At 32.5% G+C, this 26,034-nt stretch overlaps 1 protein-coding gene and 2 long non-coding RNA genes across 3 annotated transcripts in view; all 3 read left to right on the top strand.

The window, feature by feature from the left end:
• LOC127731813 (uncharacterized) overlaps nt 1-26,034 on the top strand; it is a 434,253-nt gene that overhangs the window by 239,359 nt on the left and 168,860 nt on the right. The window lies entirely within an intron of this gene.
• The window catches only part of LOC127731617 (uncharacterized), a 123,965-nt gene that overhangs the window by 6,166 nt on the left and 91,765 nt on the right, over nt 1-26,034 (top strand). The window lies entirely within an intron of this gene.
• Nucleotides 8,990-10,587, top strand: LOC127731629 (uncharacterized). Its single transcript, XR_007995645.1, has 2 exons — nt 8,990-9,233; nt 10,100-10,587. It is a non-coding gene; the product is annotated as an uncharacterized LOC127731629 (long non-coding RNA).

Genomic DNA, 26,034 nt, shown 5'->3' with positions numbered 1-26,034 from the left:
AGTTCCAGACACGGTATTGGCCTTGTATTAAACACAGAAGAAACACTTATTGACTAATCAAACACATGCATCAGTTGTTTGGATATCAGATAAAAAGTAAACGCTCAATGTTACCCATAATTTCTTAGAAGTAACACACCATCTGCTCCATCGTATGGTGTTTAATATCTTAGTAAACACTTGAAACTCTTCCATGTTCACAAGTTAAACACTTCATTAACACGGGTTTGCTCCTTACTGAAAACTTGCTCGAATAGAGTTATATACTACATAAATTTTAAGACTTTATTGACCAATATGGTATGTATGTGAATCAACTCATTAGCGACATGGTTTCGCAGTCATAGTTCTTCTAATGCAATTATAATCGTCAGATTGTTACATTTTATATATTATTTATATTTTTAATCTGAAATTAAAATTTAAACACACACAAATTAATGTGATAGTGCGAGGAAATGCCATGTAACCTTGATTACTGTCGTTTTTATTTGTAAACCAACTAGAACAAATTTGTTTTTCTGCTAGCAACAGCTTAACAATGGTTTTCAATATATTACCAAGACTCCAGTAGATAATGGTAAAAATGTTTCGGTGGCTTTCAAACTCTTTCTGGCGTTAACACGAACAGGGAACATAAAGGGCAGATATTACATACATGAGTCGGAGAAACGTGATTTGCTGCCGTGTACATATAAATGTATCGTGTTGCTCAGGCTGTACAATAAATCGATAATACGTTGTTTTTTGTGTCTGAGGAAAATAACTAGAGATTGTACAATAATTGGAACATACGCGTGGTCATCTGTGACACAGATATTCCATAACCGTAAAGTATTTCAAGCTGGCGTCAGTGAATCTTGAATATTTGAAGATATAATTTCATCGTTTCAAATAGGAACACAATCTTCAAAGGCTTCCTTGCAAGCAGACACAAGTAAATCAATATTTGAAAATCGTATAAACAAGGAATTCAGAAATTAATGATGGCATATTTCATTGTGATTGTTGATTAATAAATATTTTAGGAAATACTATTGTCTAAGATTAAATGCTATTTTTTTTTATTTTGGCGAACTCTATCCTTTTGTAATATTGAAAATTTACAAAATGTTCCCATAGGCAAGCGCTACAGTATGTAACTACATATTAATGATAATTTGGTAATTTTAAGAGAAGAACTGACAATACAAAGACAAAAAAAAAGACGAAAAAAGGAAAACTTATTGAATTAAACTATATCGACAATTGTTGCGTCCTCATATGCTCTGTAGCATGGAAGGAGTACGACTTAATATCATATATCATTCATATCATAATTAGATGATAAAAACAACTTCATGTGTAAATGGTTTATAATTTAGTAAGGTATACAAGATGAAGCATCAAACAGTTACAAAATGATAATGATGCCATGTGTAATCTTGAATTTTTCCCTGATTTATGAGAGAAAAAAATCTGCTGAACTTAAAAACTCCATTTCCAAAATACTGTTGAAAATGAAAATTTAAAAAAACATATATTTTTTATACCGAAAACAAGATTATTACTGGCGTAAGAAATAGTAAAAAAAAACAAACAAAGAGACTGAACAAATATCTCCACAAAGAGTCAATCAAAAGAGACTACTGGCGATATCCAAACAAAACTAATGTAAGAAACCAAGTAGTTATCAAGACAATACATCGATAAAAGATAACCTAGTTGTAAACTCATGTGCTACGGAGGAGTAAACATTTCCAACATGTATACTTTGGCCAATTTGTACATATGCATGTTACATCAGGACATTACTATGCGGGTGTACATTATTCGATATAGGGTATTCATAAGAAGGCTAGGTGTACTTGATCAATGCTAAGTAACTGTAACTCACCCTCGATAGCGAGACTTTACCGGACACTTCAATCATTTTCATATAAGGACAATATTTGTATAACAACTCAAAAAAGAAATCTGCAACTAGTTGTATTTTTAAGACAATTATCATTGTCCATGTTTTACTACTTTATTGATTGATGATTGATTAACTTACGACGCATCAGCACAAACAGGATATATCGCTTCCAGAGCTATTTTATTATTATTTGTTTTTTTCTTCGGCCACTTTTGATTCATGCGAAACGATTTTATTCCGGAAGATGTCGCTTTGATATTTTTTATTTCTTTGTACACCTTAATTTATGATTTTGGAACAGAATGATGACTGCCTTTTACGCTGCAGGAGGATAAGTGTCTCACATTTTGTTTATCGATGAGTCCCTTTTTTCTTCACAAATCTCTTTCATTATTGACTATATGGCATTATGCGTGTTACTACATACGTAACAGAATGCGATAATATTACTATAATGTATGCAATTTTATAAAAACAACGCTTTCACTTTCAGTTTGTTTTCATTTGTCTATTATTTTGATCGTTGAACGATGTAATCACAACTACTTTTATAGACAACTGACATACAAGCTGGGTTTTTAGCTAGGTATAACATTTAATAATGTTGTTAATAATGTGTCACTATATTTTGCCTATCATAAACAAATCGACGGATGACACCAGTAGAGTATAAACTATCGATTAGTCCGTGCGTTCAATTGTTTCAATGACTTCGTGTTGTTCTAGTTTGATGTTTTAGTATTGAATTGTGCCTTTTTTGTATGCTAGTAATGTCTGATTTGTTATGTTTCATTTTTGTGATTCTTAACACTCCTTTTGTTTCTTGTCAAATCAATTATCGTTTATTTTTTTCTTTCGTTAAATCCTTTTATATTGACATTTTATTATTGTCAGGTTGGCGTTTTAGTGACGTAAAATCTAATATATCCTTGGATTAATTATTCCAGTTATCTTTCCAACATAATAGTTAATTACTTTTTAACATGTCTAATCTCTTTAAGATTGATAACTTGTGTATACGTCATTCTTTGCAAAGCTAGTGTTCCCTTCTTTATGGATATTTATGTCATATATATTAACAGAAATACTAAACAAAAACAAAAACACATCTTTACCCTTTTATGTAGGTTTATATCTAGCTGGATATGAAAACAACCAGATATATTGATTTAAACATAAGATTTAAGTGATCGATTGTTGGTTGCTTAACATCCAGTGGCAAATATTTTTTTTTTATTCTCCGGTTGATGTTTTATACTTGTAATTGCTAGAATTTTTATTTTGTGCGTAAAATATAACAGGCCTAAATACAATATATGGTGTTAAACCGTTTTCTGCTCTGTTAGATAAGTAATGTCATGTTGTGAAAATAGAGTAACAGAAGCGAAATTTTGAGCATGAAAATTATCGTCTATCTGATAACATGAATTGCATACAGATTATACGACAAAGACATTTTTTTATGTTTTCGTGAGTTGATATATGAAATATGCCTCATTCACGCCTGTGATTTTTCTTCTCGTCGTTCATCATGTTTTGTCATCTATTAGTCCTTTTCTCAACTACTTATAAAATGTCTTTGTCATTTCGTATCTTCCACCTTATTTTTTTTGTTAACAGATAAAATTATACCTAAAAAACAGCCAAATCCATCTACGGTCAACCTTAGCCTGAGGGAGTTGAAACCTCCTTTTTTCATAATTTAAAATTTATATACGAACAATTTTAGAAATGTTTGTTTCAAATCATGTGAGTACCGAAGAACTGGCTACTGAGCTTGAAATACCATTGGGGACTAATAGTCTACCAGCAAAGGTATCGACCCAGTGCTATAAAAAATGAAAACAACACGTTATAAAATCAATGTGTCCGAAGCGCTTTTCTTGATTAACCTTCATCAAGACTCTCAAAGCCAAATATTTGAAAGCCAAGGGTGTTTAAGAACCGAAACAGTTGAAGAGCTATATGACCAAAAGTACCTAAAATAGCCAAATTCATCTGAGGTCAACTTTGCCTGCGGGGAGTTGAAACCTCAGTGAGTTAATTTTTATCTAAAAAAATGATGTTATTTTTTTAATGTTTACAAGAATATCCGTCCCATTCATCATTATCTATCAATTAAACAACTTAATATTGTACAGAGTTATCTCCCTGTAGTGTTAGGTACCACCTTAATATTTGACCAAAAATCTTCAAACAAATTGATAATTTGAATCATCAAGATTTCTTGATTTGAGTTCATGCTGCAGAATATGTAAAATTGACGCTAGTACATGTAACAACATTGACTTTTTATATGTGAGTTTCAGTTAAAATTGAAAGACTTTTGTGAAACGAAAGGATGATGAATAATGCATTTCGGATAATTTTCATACAATAATGTTGATCGGGCTGTATTTTTGGATAACTATGATTGACTAGGGCTAAGTATATTTTGTAAATAATATTGCTACAAAATGAATTAATTTTCATTGATGTCTTGAATTAGTATATCAAACAACTAATTAAAGAAAGACATCTATTAACATATTCATCATCATTCAACGTTTGAGGTTTTTCTATACGAATAAACATCTCAGTCTATGTTTCATTGTCAAGTATTAAGTACTTGATTCTAAGGGCTAACAATTAATTATTATCACACCAAGGGTATCCTTTATCTGATGATGATAAGTCTCTACTTGATTAAATCAACCTGATGACTTTTAGAAAGTCTGTTTCCTGTGTTATTCGCCTTTGGAACGCACTATCGTCCTTCAGGATAAAGTATTGTCACGTGATTGTTTATTTCTGATTAATTTGGTAGGCGTATATCAAATAAAAAAAGCTGCACAACGATCATTCTATTGTTCATAGTGATCCCACGTATATTTCACTACAGATACAAGGTACAGTAAAAATACAAATAAGGATGTGTGGAGTTAAGCTTACGTAAACAGTAGAATGTTTATGATATTTAAATACTACTTACAGTTTTGAGACTCAGCAGATACAATAATTGCAACATCTAGTAGTATTCTTTGATTGAGTTTTGTGTCAGATAAAGTTATGCTTTTGTAATATGGCCTACTTTTTGTGATTTGACTAACTTTGTTTGTAAATATCTTTCGTTCTTTACCTGGCAAGACCTACAGCTTTTAAATTTTAAGCTACATGTGGTGACGGAATCCTTGACTTCATGATTTACCAACTATACATGGTTCACGCTAATTAAAAACTAAAACGTCACTAGGAAGAATTCTTATAACTTCAACACTGGTTAAATCGGCACTTGGTCAAATCGGCACATGTGATTGTTATTTCGGCACCTACTCAAATCGGACTCTCGTTAATTCGACACCAGGGGTCTGTTGTTCAACTTGGCGTTAAACTAATCATATGATTATTTTTAACGAGTCGTTAAAAGTTAATCGCATGACTAGTAAATACAATGATTAAATTGTGTTGTTCGACTGATTGTAATCATTGTATTAGTTAATCACTGTAGTAATTTTTAATCATATGATTAATTTTGGCTAATTAGCAAGTGTTTCTTACAATGCATTGTAAATCAGGACCTATAACTTCCTTTTCTGTTTTAAATTATAACCTACTTCTTTTTACCCAGTTTTTGGGTGTCAAATATATATGATTGAATAAATATCGTTTAACATGTTCATATTTGTATGGTAATATATATATAGTTTAGATTCATCAAAATTGTCTGTTGGAGTTAACATTAAATGTGCTTGAAGGGGAAAATGATTTAAGAAATGCAGAAATTAATGCATTCTGTTTAACAAAGTGTGCTTTCGGGTACATTGTGCAATAATAAACATCTCCATTCACCCATTACTGATCATGACTAGGCCCAAAGTTTTTCATTTGTTTGTTCACAGAAGTTGTTATCTGAAATGATGGACCTCGGCAATCGTAGAAAAAATAACCCAAACAAATTGCATTCATTAAGTGAAATTGTATTTCTATAAAAAGTTTTAATCATCGTTCAAACTAGATTTATCGTGCAGCAACGACTGTTCCAACTTGGAAACATTGTCAGTGTGTGTCCTCGTTAAGCTAATCTCTAATTTACGTTGTTACCGTGATGGTTATATAAGGTTTATCTTGAGTTTCGCGGAATTTGAGTGTTCATAGCAGATAATTTGAAGTCTTTGTTAAATTTATTTAGCAATATGATGACGAATCTTTTAAAAACCAGTAATTTCTGTTGTTCATTTAGTAAAACTCGATACAGATTCCAGGTGTTTTGTTTGATAAATGATGAAATTAACGTAATATTACATACGTGGAATATAATCTTCGTTGACGCTTTGGTGAAGAGTGCTTTCTTTCACGTTCGCATTTCTATCAAGTATGGCATGCCGAGATAACATTTTAGATGATTGTTATGGATGGTGAAAATAAATTCAGAACTATGAACAATAAAATAAATTGTTAATCATACGGCATAGTTTGTTTTTAACAAAATGAATTTACGACTTGTTTGTTATATTTATTAACAAAACCCTGAACAAGTATTTTTTGAGTTACAAAACAATAAAAAAAAAAGATCGAATAAAACTATCCGACACTATGATATATCTTTGGTATCAGATATTCACGCAGGGTGCGTAAATATAGAAATAGAAATATATGGTATGATTGCACATGAAGTAACTCTCTATATGTATACCAGAGACCAAAGGCTGTAGAAGTTAACAACTATAGGTCACCTTACCGCCTTCCAAAATAAGCAAAACCCTGAAATGACGCTTTCATTGTTAAATAATTCAAAGAGAAAACTAACGCCCTGATATATGTACAAAACAATAAACGAATAACAAATATGATATGCAGCAACAAACGACAACCACTAAATTGTAGGCTCCTGACTTGGGACAGGCACATACAGAAAGATTAATATATACAAGGAATGGGGGTTCTCTTCCTATATACAGATACACACAGACGTCCCGCTGGTATGGGTAACTTTTTTGAAATGTCAAATATATCAATGGTTTGTATTTTCACGGAGATAATATATCAAATTTATTATATGTCAACCACCGGCACCCCACCCCTCCCCTCCCCTCCCCTCCCCTCATCCCTCGATCATCCGCCATTGCAACCAAGTCGGTGTTTATTTGTCTAATGTCAGAATTTATTGTGAAGAAATTTGTATAATCATGCAGACATGGCTGAATATTTCTTTATTTTCAACTCACAAGAAACACGCATGTTTATGTGAATCTATAAAGGTTTCAGATTTGTTTTATTTTTTTAAAATCACATTATCAGATAACGACGTCAAAGGAAAAAAAACGACGTTTCATTTTGACTCTTTTTTATCTCAACTTTAACGATCATTACTCACATAACGATAGAATATTAAATGGTGAAAGTTATATGTTGGATACTATATACTATCAGGATGCTCAATGAATTTGCTGCAATTTATATTTTATCATATCTAAACCGGACCTTGGTCTCTTTACCAGAGACATGGGAGAAGCAGTGTTCAGTTTAAAAAAAATCAAACATATATTGGTGATATGAATGATTGGAAAGTGTTTTGATTCCTGAAGTTACTAGTAATAGGCCCCCTACCCCTCACCTCACGCGGTATAAGACTTCTAATGGCGGATTTTGAAATTTTCATAAGGGAGGGGGGCACTGACTGCCTAAGAGGGGGCCCGCTCTAGTCATGCTTCAGTAATTCCCTAAAAAATCTCCAAATCAGCCTCTGACTTCTTTTGAACTAGGACCAGTATATCTGTTCCTGTTTTGAAAAATTCCTGACTCTCTGAACTTAGGTTTTCCATATTCTGAAGAGCAGGTGCTTGTTTTTGTATATCGTGTCAACTGTGAAATATGGTGAGACTTTTTATTCACTATATCTGAATATTACACTTAATCACTGACATAACCAACACTTACTAGAGCAAATTTTCATTATTAATATTTTTATCCTCGTCAAGCTCATAATTTTTTCCTAAATGATAATAAATAGCGGTGTGATAAAATACAACTACGCAAAAATATTAATACCGTTTGGTCCGAGCTATCTGAGGGCCGAATTTATCCATTTAAATTTACCTGCGCAAGCAGTTAAGTCAAGGGCGCTACTAAATGTGCTAAAATTTGAACTTAAAAAAAAGCGGGAAAATTAGCAAAGACTTGCTTTGGAAATCAATTATGGCCTGTACATTAATGCTATGGTAACTTTATTATTTATAAAAGCTTGTTCGTCATAATCTGTTGAATCATTCCGCACAATAATGGTGCCCGTCTTTAGCATTTTAAAATCAACACTGCTCGGTAAGCGGTAACATACAAACGAATAACTGTCGATAAGTGCAATTTCTTTCTGTTATCGGATGACTATTATATGTATCCGTTCGAACCTTCACACTGTCTTGTCTAATCTGTTTCCAATTTATGTTTCAACTCAACTCCTAACACATCTATTGTGTTGTTTTTTTTCAAATCTAAAGAGCTTTCATAGCTGGTCATTGCTAAACTCCCTTTTCAGGGGATACATCTCATTTTTTGAGCACACACCAATGTTCGCATTGCTACAGCAGCCATATTTGATGTTTTAATCATATGATTAAAATTTAATACACCCTCATGAGGTTGATTAAATTAAACGACAGTTGTAGCATTTTTTTACAACGCGTTTAAATTAACGAACAACACACTAATCCAATGATTAAGAAAATTTTACGTCTCATTAGCACTAGCGACAAGTTTAACAACAGACCCCAGTGGTGAAAGTTTCGGCACCCAAGTTCAACATTATGATCTTCAAGTAAACTATTGAAAACTCCTTACTCCGTACTCCGTTTTTCTTGTTTTTTTTTTCTTTTAATACTTTCACTCGTGGTGTCAACGTATATTTGTTGTGCGTAATAGAGGTTCCAATGAAAGCTTTGTTATACACAATTGGGCCATAATATCTGTCCCTAGTGAAACGTTTAACATAAAGGAACCTCTATTTCATGACAACAGCACATTACCAGTTATACATCAATATAAAGTCAGTTATTATACCTGCATGTCTACATTGTCTGACTTAGAGAATATACTGTGTATAATGTGTTGTCAAATAATGTATAAAACTTTTATTTCAGCTTTAAACCTCGTTTTTATAAAAAATCCCTGTACCACCTGCATAATCTCACACCAAAGGTCATGGCGTTGATAGTTCACGTCTTTGCTGCAATATTCGCTTTGAACTTCCTGGGATGTCCCGCCTTGCAGCTAGATCAATCAGTTATGGATCTATGTCCAGAGTTTACTAAGTTGAAACAGGATATCAAGTCTGAACTAGCATCTATAAAGTCGAAGCTTCAGAGTAAGAAATGCCCTAATTTTTTAAGAAAATAGGGTTCCAATTACTTATGACAAAATTGACCATGGAAGCCATCTGATTATTATTTTAGTTCATATAGCTTCCAACGGTTGTTTCCTTTTTTCACATTACTTGCTTTCAAATCATTAGGCTTGAGTTGAGACAAATTCAGAAAAGCGCTGCGACGCAATGAATTTGTAAAGTATTTTTTCCAATCAGAATAGTAAGTTAATGGCAAAACGTTTAACGATGAATACAGATTAAAATTCAGACACTGATATTAAATAAGCTTGATGACATTGAATGGTCAGCCAACTAGCACATGTGGGTTATACTTCACACATCACAACTTTAATTACCATGTCATGCACAGTGTTTGGTAAATTGGTGTAAGAGCTACAATATTATTAACAACATATATTTTACTTAAATCATTTTTTTTCGTATATCTAGATGAATAGCAACATTTCTCTTTTTTTGAATTATAGTTCTAATATACAAATTTGTAACCCTAAGCAGATGCGTAGGACAATTAAACACGTGTTACTGATATTTGATAGACAAATTTAACACATAGTAAATGATATTTGATAGACAAATTTAACACATAGTTACTGATATTTGATAGACAAGTTTAACACATAGTTACTGATATGTGATAGACAATTTTAACACATAGTAACTGATATGTGATAGACAAATTTAACACATAGTTACTGATATTTGATAGACAAATGTCCCTTGAATAAATAATTGCTGGTGCATGTTTATTTTTTAGTTTATCAACGTATACATAATAAATACTGTTTATTAATTTGTCACATGAAATTAAGCAACCGCCAATCGATCAATACTGTTTATCTTATCAGGTGGACAAGATAAGAGAGTTGCATTTCATGCAAAACTACAACCAAGGATTGAAGCTATGTTGCCTTCAACGACAATGGTATTTGATTACGTTATCACAAACATTGGAAGCGCTTATAACAATCGAAATGGGCATTTTACTGCTCCTTATGATGGGGTGTATGTCTTTGTTTCTACATTTCATTCGATGCTATATAATAGCTATGGTCTACATCTACAAATGGTCAAAAACAACTATGTTTTATCAGAAGCATCAGCTGGCGCAAGAAGTGATGGAAGCTCAATGATTGCAATAGTATCTCTAAAACGAGATGATGCTATAAAATACGTAATAATCCAATTTATAGAGGAACATTTCAGGAAGGTATGGGTTTCTTTTCTGGTTATCCTGTGTATTGAAACCAGAACACACATAATACACGATTTCCATACGGTTGATTCTAAATTACTTTGATTTGTATTGTTGTAATAAACTTTTGTGAAACCTGTTTTCAGTTATTGCAAGTGTGCATTCTCAAACATTACAAGACCAGGTATACAAAGGATATACATAAACAAAATCATTTACTTCAACGACACCATTGAATAACTATGACAACTCAACCTAAACAGTTTGCACCTTAACATATATGTTAGTCCAATAGACTCAAATCACATCAATTGTAAAATGAGTCATTACAATATGTTACGATAATAGTACAAATTATTTCATGGATTACGTTCATCATGTTCATTTTGTATATTCAATACCAATGAGGAAAGCCAGATATTATCAGAATATATGTAAAAATCATAATTCTTTCAGGACTTAGCAGAAAAATTGAAAATGTGTAGGGTTTAGGGTAAGTTTCATATCAGGTTAAAATTCAGATAAACAAATCATAAGTAGATACTGCACTTAAATGTTAAGAAAATGAATCATCAAGACATAACACGTGATCAATGGGTTTATTTTTCGAATACAAACTATAAGCACGTGTTCATATCTCGGTTATTTCCTCGTTAACCAAAATATATAAAAAGTAAAATAACAAAAATACCGAACTCATTGCAAATTCAAAACGGAAAGTCCCTTATCAAATGGCAATAATCAAAAGCTTAAACACACCAAACGAATGGAAAACAAATGTCATATTCCTGACGTGGTAAATCAACCTGAAATTGTGATAAATTCTAAGGATATTCGGAATGTTTCAAAATTCTAAGTTTGGAATGAATTCTTTTAACATATCAAAAACTAATCAAATATAGCAATATATTCAATATATATATATATATGGATCTTAGTTTCTTAATAATTAAGTAGTTTGTCAACGCGTATTTTAAATAAAGTTTTTATAAATCATGTTAGTACTGAAGCACTGACTACTGAGTTAGTGATACCATAGGCAACTAACAGTCCACTAGCAACGGTATGAAATAGGTTAAATAACAATTTATTGCTGTAAAAGTTTCTCAAATATACCAGGTTTATAATATAGTACGTACGTCACGCGTCTCATCTATCAGAACTCAAACGTGGCGCTCGAATCAAAACAGTTGGCAAAGGGTAGATGGGAAAGGGTAGATTTAACCTAATACCTTTTATATATTGAGATGAAATCACTACAGGTTTGGCACAATCATACAAAAACTATCAGAACTGCGCATCAAAAGGCCAGCTGTTAATTACCAATAACAGTCATTTTAAGTTACTGTATTTTCGGAAGTTACCAGAAATGCTCAAAATAACGAGGTATGTCGTCTATTAGTTTAAAATAATGTATAAAAGAAATTTCTATTATACATATATCTTACATCATCAAATATATTAACTAGATAAAATACATGGACGTTAATACCGTTTTTTCATCAAATATAATACTCATCAATATCCGGATCTAATCGAGACACAACTAAAAGTGGGAAACACTTGACATGTTAATATGTTGTTACTTATAACTCGCCTGTAAAGCAATCGATTTTTTGTTAAAAGGTTGAGATGTAGATAACTATAGATATACCAGTGTGCATCGTACATGCATAGAGTGAACAAAAGTTTAATGTAATCGTGCAATACGTAGCAGATGCTATGCTGGCATACAAGTATAAAATGAAAGATGCATTAGAAAAGAAAAAAAAACTATATAAAGTCAACACAATAAAAATGGCTGATGCTATTTGCATTGTGTTTATCAATGACGATGCAGTAATATCATGATGAGAATGAGGTATGATGATAATAGTTGCATTGTGTTTATCGATCACGATGCGGTAATGTCAAGATGAGAATTGCTTTTTGGATTGTGTTTATGATGATAACATTTTTAACAAGATAATAATATATATCGTATTGCAAAATAAAAAAAAGGATTTCAAATAATTAACAATATAAGTATTATAAATCCAGCTATTGACTATGTAATGTCTTGCATTTAAGGTTAGTTAGATTAATGTTGTCTCCTGATATTTATTGTGTTGACAAATTACCATCATCTCTTATCGTTCTTCAGAACTATTAAACTAATATGTCATAGAACTGTCAGAACCTGTTTTACATAGTCCTAGGATACCACTGCCAGAAACTGTTTTACAGAGTTCTAGAATACCACTGCCACAAAATGTTCTACACAGTTCCAAGATACCACTGTCAAGAATATGGCAGTTGTTATCAAATAGTCCGTTTCTATGTATGTTGGCGTTTGTTTTTGTTGCAGTTCAGTTTTTATGTTGTTTCTTTGTTTTCCTCTTATATTTGATGTGTTTCCCTCGGTTTTAGTTTGTAACACGGATTTGTTTCTCTTAATCGATTTATGACTTTTTAACAGCGATAACTACTGTTGCCTTTATTCAAAAAGGGGGGCGAAAGATACTTAAGGGACATTCAAACTCATAAATCGAAAACTGACATCGCCATTGCCAAAAAAGAAAAAGACAAACAGACAAACCACAGCACACAAAACACAACATAGAAAACTAAAAACTGAGCAACACGAACCCCACCAAAAACTTGGGGTGATCTCAGGTGCTCCGGAAGGGTAAGCAGATCCTTCTCCACATGTGGCACCCGTCGTGTTGCTCATGTTAGTTCAAACCCGGTAATAAGTCTACTTCGGTGGGTCACATTCGGGAAAAGAAGAAACTGTACTACACGGTTCTATGATATTACTATCACAAACTGTTCTACACTGTTCTGGGATACCACTGTCACAAACTGTTCTACATAGTTCTAGGATAGCACTGTCACAAACTGTTTCACATAGTTCTAGAACACCACTGTCAGAAACTGTATTACACAGTTCTAGGATACCACTGTCAGATACTACTCTACACAGGATATGTCACAAACTGTTCTACACAATTCAAGGATACCACTGTCACAAACTTTTCTACACAGTTCTATGATACCACTGTCAAAAATTGTTTAACATGGTTTTATGATACATTGTACCACTGTCAGAAAATAGGATTCCACTGGCTAAACTGTTCTACACAGTTCTTAGAGACCACTGTCAGAAACTGATCTACCTATTTCTAAGATACTACTGTCAGAAACTGTTATATACAGTTCTAGGATACCACTGTCAAAAACTGTTTCAAACAGATCCTGGATACCACTATCACAAACTGTTTTACACAGTTCTAGGATATCACTGTCAGAAACATTTTTACACAGTTCTAAAATACCACTGTCAGAAACTGTTTTACACATTTCTAGGATGCCACTGTCAAACTATTGTATGCTGTACTAGGAAACTACTGTCAGAAACTGTTCTACACAGTTTTAGAATACTACTGTCAGAAACTATTCCTATGTAAAACTGTTAGGTTCAGTTCCATAACAAATTTAGAACAATTCAAGTCGTCGTGGAAGTCAGGACAAAAATGGGTATTACCTGTTAGAATTATTTTAACGTATATATCTAATGTTTGAAATGAAAAGAACCTTCACCATTTCTTGTTTCGAAAACAAAACTCCTTGGACTTGGATATATATTTTTACATCGTAAAAATCATCTTTTTAATCAAATTAATTTGGTGTATAATAGTAGAAGTAGTTTGTAATGTAGTGCGAGTGGTTTAATACCGGAGTTATCCTGACTGGTTTTCAGTATATTTCACATTTGTATGTAATGATCATGTAATTCAACATGTTTTTGTACTTTTTAAAATAATATAATAACAGGTCATGAAAAAAACAAAAACATTGTTTATAATTTTATAATGAATCTAAAAAAAAAAAATAGCTCACAAACGATATCAAAGATTATTTTGTTGGAAATACTAAAGATAAATTCCTAATGATCATAAAAAATACATGAATAAATACAGAATAAGTAGAAATGTAAAAAGTATCTAGGTTAAGGCTGTCAAATTAAAATATGTTGTAGGGAAGACCTATCCAGAACTGTCCTATGGTCGAATAGCTTTTGCCAGAAATTGGTTAAGTTTAAGGTGTCATAAAAGCTTCTCTTGATGTCAGCTGAAATTGATCAAACTAACTTCTACTGATAGCCCCTCGTAAAATGCTGGCCTTTAGAAATTGTTTTACACTAGTCATTTTGGGGCCATTTATAGCTTGCTGTTCGGTGTGAGACAAGGCTCCGTGTTGAAGGCCGTACTTTGACCTATAATTGTTTACTTTTTATACATTGTGACTTGTATAGAGACTTGTCTCATTGGCACTCATACTTAATCTTCTTATTTATAAATAAGCTGGATCATGGTTGCTTTTACAATCGAAATAACAATTTTAACAAAAAGCTGACAAAACTCGGGATTTTTCCCTAAGACGTTTGATATGTTATGGAAAAACGTATATATGTTTGAAGAAATATTTTGCTAAACGCAATCACAGAATAAATATTATATATTTAAGGAACAGTAGTTTATCATAAATCGAATAGGAAGATACAAATCAAGGCAGCAAACAAACACTGAGGGAATCGCATGAACTCTAAAACGAGTGAGACCAGGAGCGTCGACAGGGCAACAGTATCCTGCTACACATGCAATACCCGCCTTCAAATAAAGCAAAAGGTCACAATCAGAAATATGACACAATCGGTTAGAATTACAGAACAGACAACTTTTAAGTTCTTTAAAGATATTAGACCGGGGAAGTGGGATGCGCTCATAAATATATATTGGATGGAGAGTTGTCTCATTGGCACTCATACCACATCTTCTTATATCTATGACAATAAAGTGAAACGTACGCGCAAAAATAAATAATTTTTTGTCCGGGTTATCATCCAAGGTAATGACATGTCAAACAATAAGAGAACACATCTCTTCTACTGGTACATTCTTATTCATATTATTACACAAGTTACAGAACCTTATGCTTGAAAATTGTGTTCGTCGAGAGCAAAAATGATTAATCAAGACTGAATTTAGAACAATTAACAACAGCTACAGTCCTTGGATGGTGTAAACTTCCCACTAACACCATAGACCATTATACCATTCACAATACACCATTACACCATACACCCTGTGTCATTACACCAGACACGGTACACCTTTGCACCATACACCTTACACATTACACCATAATGCAATTTAATTTCAATGAAAGGGGGCGACTACAAAATTATTTATTTATTTTTAAAAATGAATTTTGATCACAATATTGTAAATTAATGTATAAAATTAAAAATCAGTTCTTATCAATATTTTGCATAGTTTTAAATGTCGTACTATATTCATTCACACCATTCCCGATCGCACGTTACACCATTACACCATTCCCCTTACACCATAGCACAATACACCTTCTACCATTGCACCATATGCCATACACCATTACACCATACACGTTTTTGGGGAAGTTTACACCATCCAAGGGCTGTTATAAAAATATCAAGCAGGCACATTTCGAATAAAATATGTATTTGTGTATTAATATATAAGCGACGTAACATGTATCCAGATGTATCCAGTTCAGTTAAAGGCGAGTAACAATTTTCATTTCCATTATCTAGTATGCGGCAGTTTGACATCTCTGTTATCTGATGTGTGGTTTTTTAAATTTGATTTGAAATGTTTGTTATCTGGAATGGCTAATTCATATTTCCATTATCAGGTGTTTGACAGTTAGCTGTATCAGTTTATCTTGAATTTTGCTTTTAATTACTATCCACTGACATAAATAATTAACGGCTACAGGAAAAAATAAGCAATATATATTTTGCGTTTCAAATGTCCAGTATATAATCTACAGACTGATCAGATTACAGCTTTTTATATCATGAATCCAGAGAATGTCGAATGGTCACGACCAAAGGCCTTCTCCATTCTATTATCTTTCTGGACATAAACCGTATCTCCAGCATTCAATTGCAGGACGGCGGTAAATGTGTAACTATCACCTTGTGTTTCGCTTGCATATGGAATCATTATAGATGTTCCACTTTTCATCAACATCATACGAAGTGAACTTGGAGGAGCAGACACTACTGTACCTCCAAAAAAGTAGGTACCTTGTTTTGGGGCCTTGAATTTTCCTGTTATTGGACTGTAACCATTGCCTACGTTTGTGACAACATGGTTAAATTTGATGATGTCATTTCTCCTCAAAGTAACTGTATCTTCTGTCCATATTGCTAAGAAGGCCGGGTGCGAATCTGAAAATAAAACATAAGATTATTGAAATGACAGTTGACATCGTTTCATCTACCTATAAGTGACAGCTCACAATTAAGCATCCAGGAACTATCACCTGTTATACCTATATCTGTTTTGTTACAACAAAGGTTATGTATACAACCATGTGTTAGGAATGCACGAAGTAAATTTGATTTATATTTTGAAATTGTTATCGTATCAATATATTTTTCTGTTTTAATCGCTGAATTTGTTTTTTATATTCTACATGAATTTCGTATATTTATCACAAATATGAACGATAACCCATATTTTTTTTTTCATAACATTTTGACTGTTTTTGCATTAAATTAAAAAAACATTCAGAAAACATGACCCAAGATGAAAATCACTCTAAAAAGCTATATAAAATAGTGCATTTGTATGTGTAATAATACATATCTATTTTATCGTTTTGTGAAATGGTTCCTTGGGGAACACATAAAGGATATTACCATTTAGGTAAATGTTCCCCTTCGAACAGAGTAATATTACCCCGGGGAACATTGTAATGTTCATCTTGGGAAACATTATATAAGTTACCATCAAGTGAAATATTCCTCTGGGGAGCACACAATTTAATGTGCCTCTGGAAAACACATATTAAGGTTACCATTTACTGAAATATTCCCCTGGGAAACATTGAACTCTAAACTAAGGAACATTTTCTTCTGAGGACCACATATAAACATAACCATTTGGTCAAAAGTTTTAAATAACAAAATGATAAAGATGATATCCCTCCTAGCAGTAAATATTTCATGAATAAAGACTTGTTAATTTCTGAGGAGAATGGTGCAACAAAGAAATCGTTGACTCATTTATAACTTTCGACTAAGTGATAACTTTTATCCGTGTTCCCAAGAGAATCATTGCAATGAATATTCGCCAGGGAAACATTTTATTAAATGGTAACTGTTAGTATGTAGAATGGAGGACAAAAAAATCAATAACACCAGTAACTGTTCACGGGGTAATTACTCAGGTTATATTTACTAAAAGAACAATTATTACTGAACATTTGGAAACTGTATCTTTCATGAATTGTGTATTTGAATTTGTCCGGTGACAATTGAAATTAGTTGGATTTATTACCTTCCAAAATGATCTAACGAACTGTAATAGTTGAGAAATACAACATTTTGTTTTTAAATTGTGCTGTTAAAAATATATTAAAAAAATAATGGGCAATGTAGTGAATTAAATGACGATGACAAATCTTACCAGATGCTTGTTTCATATTTATATACTTAAAAATCATTTCAATTCTAATTTCTAATTGTGTTTTTTCACATTGTGTGTAATTGTGTCTATTTGCATATACCTTAAGGTTGATCTACTCAACTACACATGCTCTGTAATAATTATTGTAATTATTATGTTATATTATGTAAAGAAGACGTTAAAAGGTGATAAAACTTGTGTCCGATCCTATTTGTCTCTTTGATAAAAAAAAATAGTTGAAAATAAAAAAAAAAAATAACCCAATATCAACCGCCAAATGGTTCATTTTAGTGATGTGTCTGTATTTCTGTAATTTATTTAAAGTTCAATGAAGAATAGTAGAGAGGAAAACAATACTTTACCCCCTTCAGCTTCTCGGCTTGAACAATGCGGTTTTACTATAAGACCTTTTGGGGAACGTTTTTGATAATTTATTTGATATATTTACATAAAGTTCGAATAAAAGTACGAAAAAGATTGGATATAAAATAAGCTATCACATATGAATGTTGGATTTTTTTTATCAGTTATAGGGTTCAATCGGGCTTTAATTTAAACGTTCATGTGTAAAGAACATGGGGTCTGTAAAAAAGTCTGATACTTAATGCCGTTTTGTAACATAGACGAAGCACTCCTTATGACGTTGTTTATTAAAAAAGAAAATCAAAATTTCTCTTATAGATTATTACGTTTTCCTCTTCCTTCATTAAATTACCTTTTTCTGATCCTCTAACATTATGGTTTATCTCCTCTCGAATTAAAGTCTTTATTTCCTGTTCAAACGATTTTGATAACATCTCAAATCCATTGTTGTTGTTACGTGTTAATTTTTCAAACATCTCTTCAAATGTTGTGTTCAGATTATGCAAACCAGTAACTATTTTCTCGTTCATCTCTCTCTGTATGTACGTATTGCAGGACATATTTATCTCTTTCTGAATAAATTCCTGTAGCTGTTCATTCATTGATGAAACATCCATTTCTGCAAAGAGGTAAGCCTTTTGATTATTTAAGAGCGGCACCTTTACAGAATTACATTGTGAAGCCTTACACGGTTTGCTTAAAACAATATGTTGCTGCATAAGAAAAGTTAACATGAACAAAACCTTTGAATTCAATTTGCTGCAATACATTGTTCTCAATCAATGAATATAATAACCAATGCTCTGATAGCAGTAATGAGCAACATGTTAACGTATTTATCAGGACTTTCAAGGCCAAGAATTATTCAATATCTATGCAGGATAAGTTAATTCATTCAAATTATTCGAATTACGGAGAAGGTGGTACCAGTACAATACTGATTGCGTAATACATTATTGACTATTATATATAATTGAATATCTCTGTTGTTTGTTCATTTCATTAGCTGTTTTAATATTTCAAGATACTAACTTGTTTTTAAGATTACAGTTTTAGACCTATCAGGTAATGTATTTGTTATTCACAGATAGTACACATGAAAAGACACATACTGTATTAATAAGTATAACAAAAGTACTAAACTCCAAGTCAAATTCAAAAAAGGGAAGTCCGTAAAAATTGACAAAATCAAACGTCATCAATCAACGGAACAAGTGAAAAAAAAACTGCCATATTCTTGACTTCGCACGGGCATTTTCCAAAGAGAATAGTGGATTAAACCTGGTTTTGTAGCTAGCTAAACCTCCTACTTGTATGACATCAGTTTATAGTTCCGTTATATTGACAAAATTGGGTGAGCAACCCAAACAATCATAATAGGTTAATGTGACAATAATTGGCATCCATCAAAGAAATATGTACACATACATGACAGACATACAGCACAACTGACTAAAAGAGTCAAACAAACATACAAGTAATTCTAACAAAGAATCTAACAACATCACACCTTCTGAACATATATATCAAATACAAAAGGTAAACAACAGCGTATACACTAACCACTCGAACAAGAATTATGAGAGACTGATAAAAACACATTCACATAAAAGTATAAAAGTATACAACATATAAAACACCCTTTGTTAATAAATCGTGGCAGATTCTTGAAGTATAGAATTGCATATATATCTAGATCCGGAGGTCGTAGTTCAATCCTAAGCTTGAACAAACCCGCAACAAACGCAGCTTTTAGGAGTAATGGCAAAGACTGGTCGGCCAAGAGTGAATTTTTGTGTCAGCGTTTGGTGGCATTTCTTCCTGCTTAGCTTTGCCTTGTGTGTCAGCAAGTTGAAAATCCAGCGTGCCATTATAAGAAAAACATGTTTTTTGATGCATCTGGCATGAACATATTCACGTCCTAAATACACATCAACGTTTTCCATCAATTTTTAAGCATATCTTATCAGTTCTTTTTTGTGAATAGTTACTCCCTTTAAGTATTTTGCTCCTCAGACAGACGTGTAAATAGGTAGGTATATTTAGATATAGGAAGATGTGGTATGAGTGCCAATGAGACAACTCTCCATCTAAGTTACAATTTATAAAAGTAAACCATTATAGGCTAAGGTACGGCCTTCCACACGGAGCATTGGCTCACACCGAACAGCAAGCTATAAAGGGCCCCAACAAATTACTAGTGTAAAACCATTCAAACGGAAAAACCAACGGTCTAATCTATATAAAAACGAGAAACGAGAAACACGTATGAACTACATAAACAGACGACAACTACTGTAATCAGATTCCTGACTTAGGACAGGTGCAAACATTTGCAGCGGGAATAAACGTTTTACTGGTACCAAACCTTCTCCCTTTTCTGAAACAACAGTACAACATCACAACATAGAAAACACACTATAAAATATCAATTGAAAGGCTTAACTCAATTAAAAAACGTAAATTAACACACAATGAACGAATAAATTTGACCTGTGACACCTGAATGCAAATACACAGTTAATAAAAAATTACAATTTAACATACTTTCTAGTAAACCAGTCGTAAACAAAGTGTATATCAAATGAGAGCTATCCAATATACCCTTTTCAGTGGAGTGGCAGTCCAAATTCCCCGACCTTCGTCACTGACGGACTCTATTACAAAATCTACCTATTGTTTGTATTGTTTTATTGTAAATTTGTTCTCGTCCTGAATGTACAATAGGTTTTGCCACTTGACGTTAAGCAACCATTTAAAATCAATCAATCAGTCTTGGATATTAGAAAATAAAAATAAAATTGTACATTTCAATCTCCTAATAAGATGTTGAACAAAACACAGAGAACACACGAATAATATTCAAACTGCTGAGTATTTAGGCGTGTTACTACTTTAAGAAAAATATAGCTTGCAAATTGTTTGCTTTACTTGCAAATAAATCGACTATTTAATGCCATTCATTAAACCAAACTCTCAGTGGGTGCCTACATCTCATATTGTAGAGATGGTATCATTCGCAGCTGTTAAGTTTCGCGTTTTTCTCTAATAAATTATTTTTCATATGCAGAGCAAAAAATGTTTAAAAAACTGAAACGTACGTATACATCTTCGATCTTTTTTGTTATAAGAGAGAGAAATAAGAACATGGGATAAGTTACAATATTGATTCATGAACATCGCAGGAGTCCGCATACGTTTCATTGTAAATTATTTAACAATATAGATGAATATAGATTGAGTTTAATATACATGATATTGTGGATTCATTTATTTTTGTGGATTGAGGAAAACTTGCATTTTCGTGGATATTTGATTTCGTGGTTTTGCCAAAGCCTGCATAAATTCCAAAACAAAATGTGTAGTTAGTTTGACATTGGAATTTGTGGTTACAAGGTAACCAAGAAAATACACGAAAATTGGTATCCAACGAATGTTAATGAATCCACAGTATACAAATTTAACATCTGATAAATTTCCCGTCTTAACATTGCGTGTATAGTTTGTTAATGGATGGGTTTTTGACAATTTTGTAAAATAACACGTACAATTGTGACGGTTAATTACTTACGAATATGCTTTGTTTTAGTATAGTATGTTTGACAAACAACTGTAATTAAATTTGGTACTGATTGAATTGTTTTGTGGTTGGTAATGCTTAAAGAGGTACCGTTATAGACCTTCCGACTTTTACATAAAGAACTGTCCCTAATATCTTTATAATATATAAACATGACATACGAATTGGCTGAATTTATTTTGGGGTTTCATATTCGTCCGCTAAAATAAGTGAAATGTAACACACGGCGTAAATAACAACACAGCGAACTTGAGTTTAAGAAAATTATGGAAAACAAAAGATCTACATGATATCTTGATCTTGTCTTTGATTTTGACAAACTTGAATTACTTAAATCAATTGCTGTGAAAAAAGTGGAGATTTCAACATTCCAATTTTCAACTTCCCAATTGTTAGCAGCAATGTACTTGTTTCCCTCTTACGGCGTTTACTTATCTCAATGTATGTGGACATTATACGGACATCATTCACAGGGTTGTGCTTCTGACACAAACACGACTTGAATCGACATAACATTAGTTTAACAGTCACAATTACGAATAGGTATACCGATATGCTGTATGTGTGTCTCAATTCACTCAACCCGCACAACCAAAGTGGGGCGTTCGTTTGGCTGTGTGGGTTGTAATAAAAACACACAGTCACTGAGGGTTCCGACTATTGAACTTTAACGCAAACAGTGATAATAGTATATTTTTTTATTTGAAAAAAAAAACAAAACAAAACAAAAGGAAATGGATCTGTTTAGTGCTGTTTTGTGCATGTTTCCTTCTGAGCTTTTTTTGTGAAAATTATTCATAGCATGCTCCTCTCTAAAGAACTTAAGACGCACGTGACGTCATCAGAGACCGTTCAGAATATATTTCGTTCCGCAAGTGAATTCATCATTTATAGTGACTGACCTTTGTAAATATTTGTGTAGACTATTAATTTTATTTGTTTATGATTTGAATAGATCTGTACTTGTGTGTAAAATTATGAAGGACAAAAAATATAAAGATTGAATACACAGTCATAAAGTGTCATTTAAAAAAAAAGGCACACTGTTCAAAGTATCTTGTTTTCACAAATCTCATACCGTATTTCATGCATTCCAAATTTATGACGACACACTCGACCGCGGATGCGTCGACGCTCGGATGAGTCGAATACTTTGGTCCGGTCCCTTCGACTTCGACACAACGAGGTTAGACTGTAGTAAAATGTGGTACATGAGTAGTTGCAATGTCAGATAATTGTTTTCAAAATGCATCGCAATGCTATTTTGAATTACAAAAAAATCAAATGTACTTGATAACTTTAATTAGATTAATTACGCTTTCACCATTGTTCACAATTAATACATCAACTAATAAAGAAATATAAAAAGAAGTTGCGGTATAATTGGCAATGAGACAGATATCCAGGAAAGACTAAATGACTTGGTGGTACATGTGATAACAAAAGGTCACCGTGTGGCATTCAAGAGTGCGCATTAGAAATACTGTATGGTTAGCTTAAAAAAGTCCGTACATAAAATATCAAAACAGTCTAAACGAGAAAACTCACACTGATAGGTCCGATATGTAGTTAAATGTTGGCAAGAGTCTGGGCGAGTTAGTTTTAAATGATATAAATAAAGGCAACAGTAGTATACCGCTGTTCGAAAACTCATAAATCGATAGAGATAAAATCAAATCCAGGTTACAAACTAAAACTGAGGGAAACGCATCAAATATAAGAGGAGAACAACGACACAACAAAAACACAACATTAAAATGTAACACACACAGAAACGAACTATAATATAACAATGGCCATTTTCCTGACTTGGTACAGGACATTTTAAGAAAAAAATGGTTGGTTGAACCTGGTTTTGTGGCATGCCAAACCTCCCGCTTTTGGCAACGTCAAACACAACACCAAAACGACACCATCACATGACAGGACCACAATACAAATAAATGGGTGAACATATAGGACAAAGAAACACACGAATAATAGCTAACAAAATGTACTAGGCTTAAAATTCAATACGCCAGACGCGCGTCTCGTCCACACAAGACCAACCAGTGACGCTCAGATGAAAAAAGTTTGAAAGCCAAAACAAGTACAAAGCTGAAGATCACCGAGGACTAAAACTTCCAAAAAAGTTGCGCCCAACACGGCCAGGGTTTTCTGCCTGGGACAAGAACATCCTTATCATTTAGAATCATTTATAATTTTGCAAACAGTAAATTTTATAAAATGACTATATAATAGATATACATGATAAAACCAAAGTGGGGACTAACTACAGAATAAAAACGAATACATTACATAAAACAACTTAATCCAACACATAAAAAAATACACAGTCAATTTAGCCAAAGCCTCAACGCACAAAGTGACGTCACATTTGAAATTCTAAAAAAACACACAAAGTGACGTCACACTTGAATTTGTAAAAATATTTCCCAAAAATAAGATAGGATTAGGATTGATTAAAGATTAGATTTGTAATACTGACATTACATATATTAATAACAATACTTATTAATATCAAATGGTAGTAATTAGATAATTAATTGTAGTATCTAGCTATGTCTATAAACAATTCTCATTTTAGATGTCTCTGTGGAGGGTGATTACTAAAAAGAAAACACACAAATGAGTTTCCTCTTGAATGGCTTGGTAGTGTATGCCATGAGTTAATCATGAAAATTAGTATATATCTTATTTTATAAAACTTTGTATCAGTTTTAACGAAGTATAACATACGTACTTCCAATTTCCATATTATAATTAATATAAATACAAAACAGATGACAGGAATATTCAGATAATGGTGTGTGTCTGCATTAACATATATTAAACTTGCTGTATAAAGAGATAACGTATGACTTCACTTACATTTATAAGGTAGTTCTTAAAAAAACATCGAAAAACGAAGAAAATTTTCGTCAAACATTTCTTGTCGTCTAATATACATGTTATGGGGAAACATTTTATAATTGATCTGCAGCTTGCTAATTCTGAGTTATACCATATAACTTACTTTTCATAATTGCTGTGAAGCCACCTCATGTTTGCCGATAGTGTGAAATATTATAACTGTCGTTGTACGAGAAAAATGTAAACAGTATACATTTCACCTCAACCAATTGTATGCACCGACGCATATCGATTACGGTATGAATGTTGTTTTAAACACGAAAAATTATTGTTACTTAATCGTTCAAGGACATGCATTGGATGTACTTTTTTATCTACTGATATCGGATGATAACTTAATATGTTGTCAGCTACCAATCATTTCTCACCAGCAACATACCTCTGTTCCATGTATGCATATACCTATGCGTTTACATTACTTAGTTAACACTTGATGCTGGTCCATGTTCACACTTTACATGTATAGACTCCATTAACATTAACAATTTGCTAATTTCTGAAAACCTTCTTCAACACAGTAACGAGCAAGAGTGACTGAAGTCGACACTTTATAAGTTTTTCGAATTGGTTAGCCGATATATGTTCCTGTCTCAACCTACTTGATAATATGTTTTAGATCTTTTTTATAGCAGTATAGTAGTCTTTTTTGTCCGATTGTTACTGTGTGATACAGCATTCAATTCTTACATTTACTGATTTTCCCCAAACAAATATGTGTGATTTACATTTTGAATCTGAAATAAAAGTTTAAACACAAGTTACAGTGTCCATTACTTTCGATCTTATTTATAAACTAAATAGAACAGGTTTGGTTCTGTCAGGAGTAGTGCAAAAACTCATCAAAGATAAGGATTGTGTCAAAATATTAGGAAATGTTTGAAACACATTATCAACACTACATAATATACGTTTCATTTTACCGGCTTTTACACTAAGAATTATATGAAGGGTACAGATAGCATACATCAGGCGGAAAAAACGTGACTTATTACAGTGTTAACATATATTTATCGTGTTGCTCAGAATGTAACAATCTGATGATACGTTGCATTTGGTGGTCAAGGAAAAGAACACGGGATAATAGGTCCAACAGTCTGAATACACGCATGATCATCTGTGACAAATATTTTCCATAACCATCATCTTTATCAAGATAACGTCACTGAATCTTTGAAGAGATACATTCATCTTTACCAATAAGAACAACTTGCTCAAAATCTTCCTTACAAG

The sequence above is a fragment of the Mytilus californianus genome, unplaced genomic scaffold (genome assembly GCF_021869535.1).
Source record: "Mytilus californianus isolate M0D057914Y unplaced genomic scaffold, xbMytCali1.0.p SCAF_20, whole genome shotgun sequence".
NCBI lineage: Eukaryota > Metazoa > Mollusca > Bivalvia > Mytilida > Mytilidae > Mytilus > Mytilus californianus.
The sequence above is the reverse complement of the archived record's forward strand: the minus strand, read 5'-3'. Positions and strand labels throughout refer to the sequence as shown.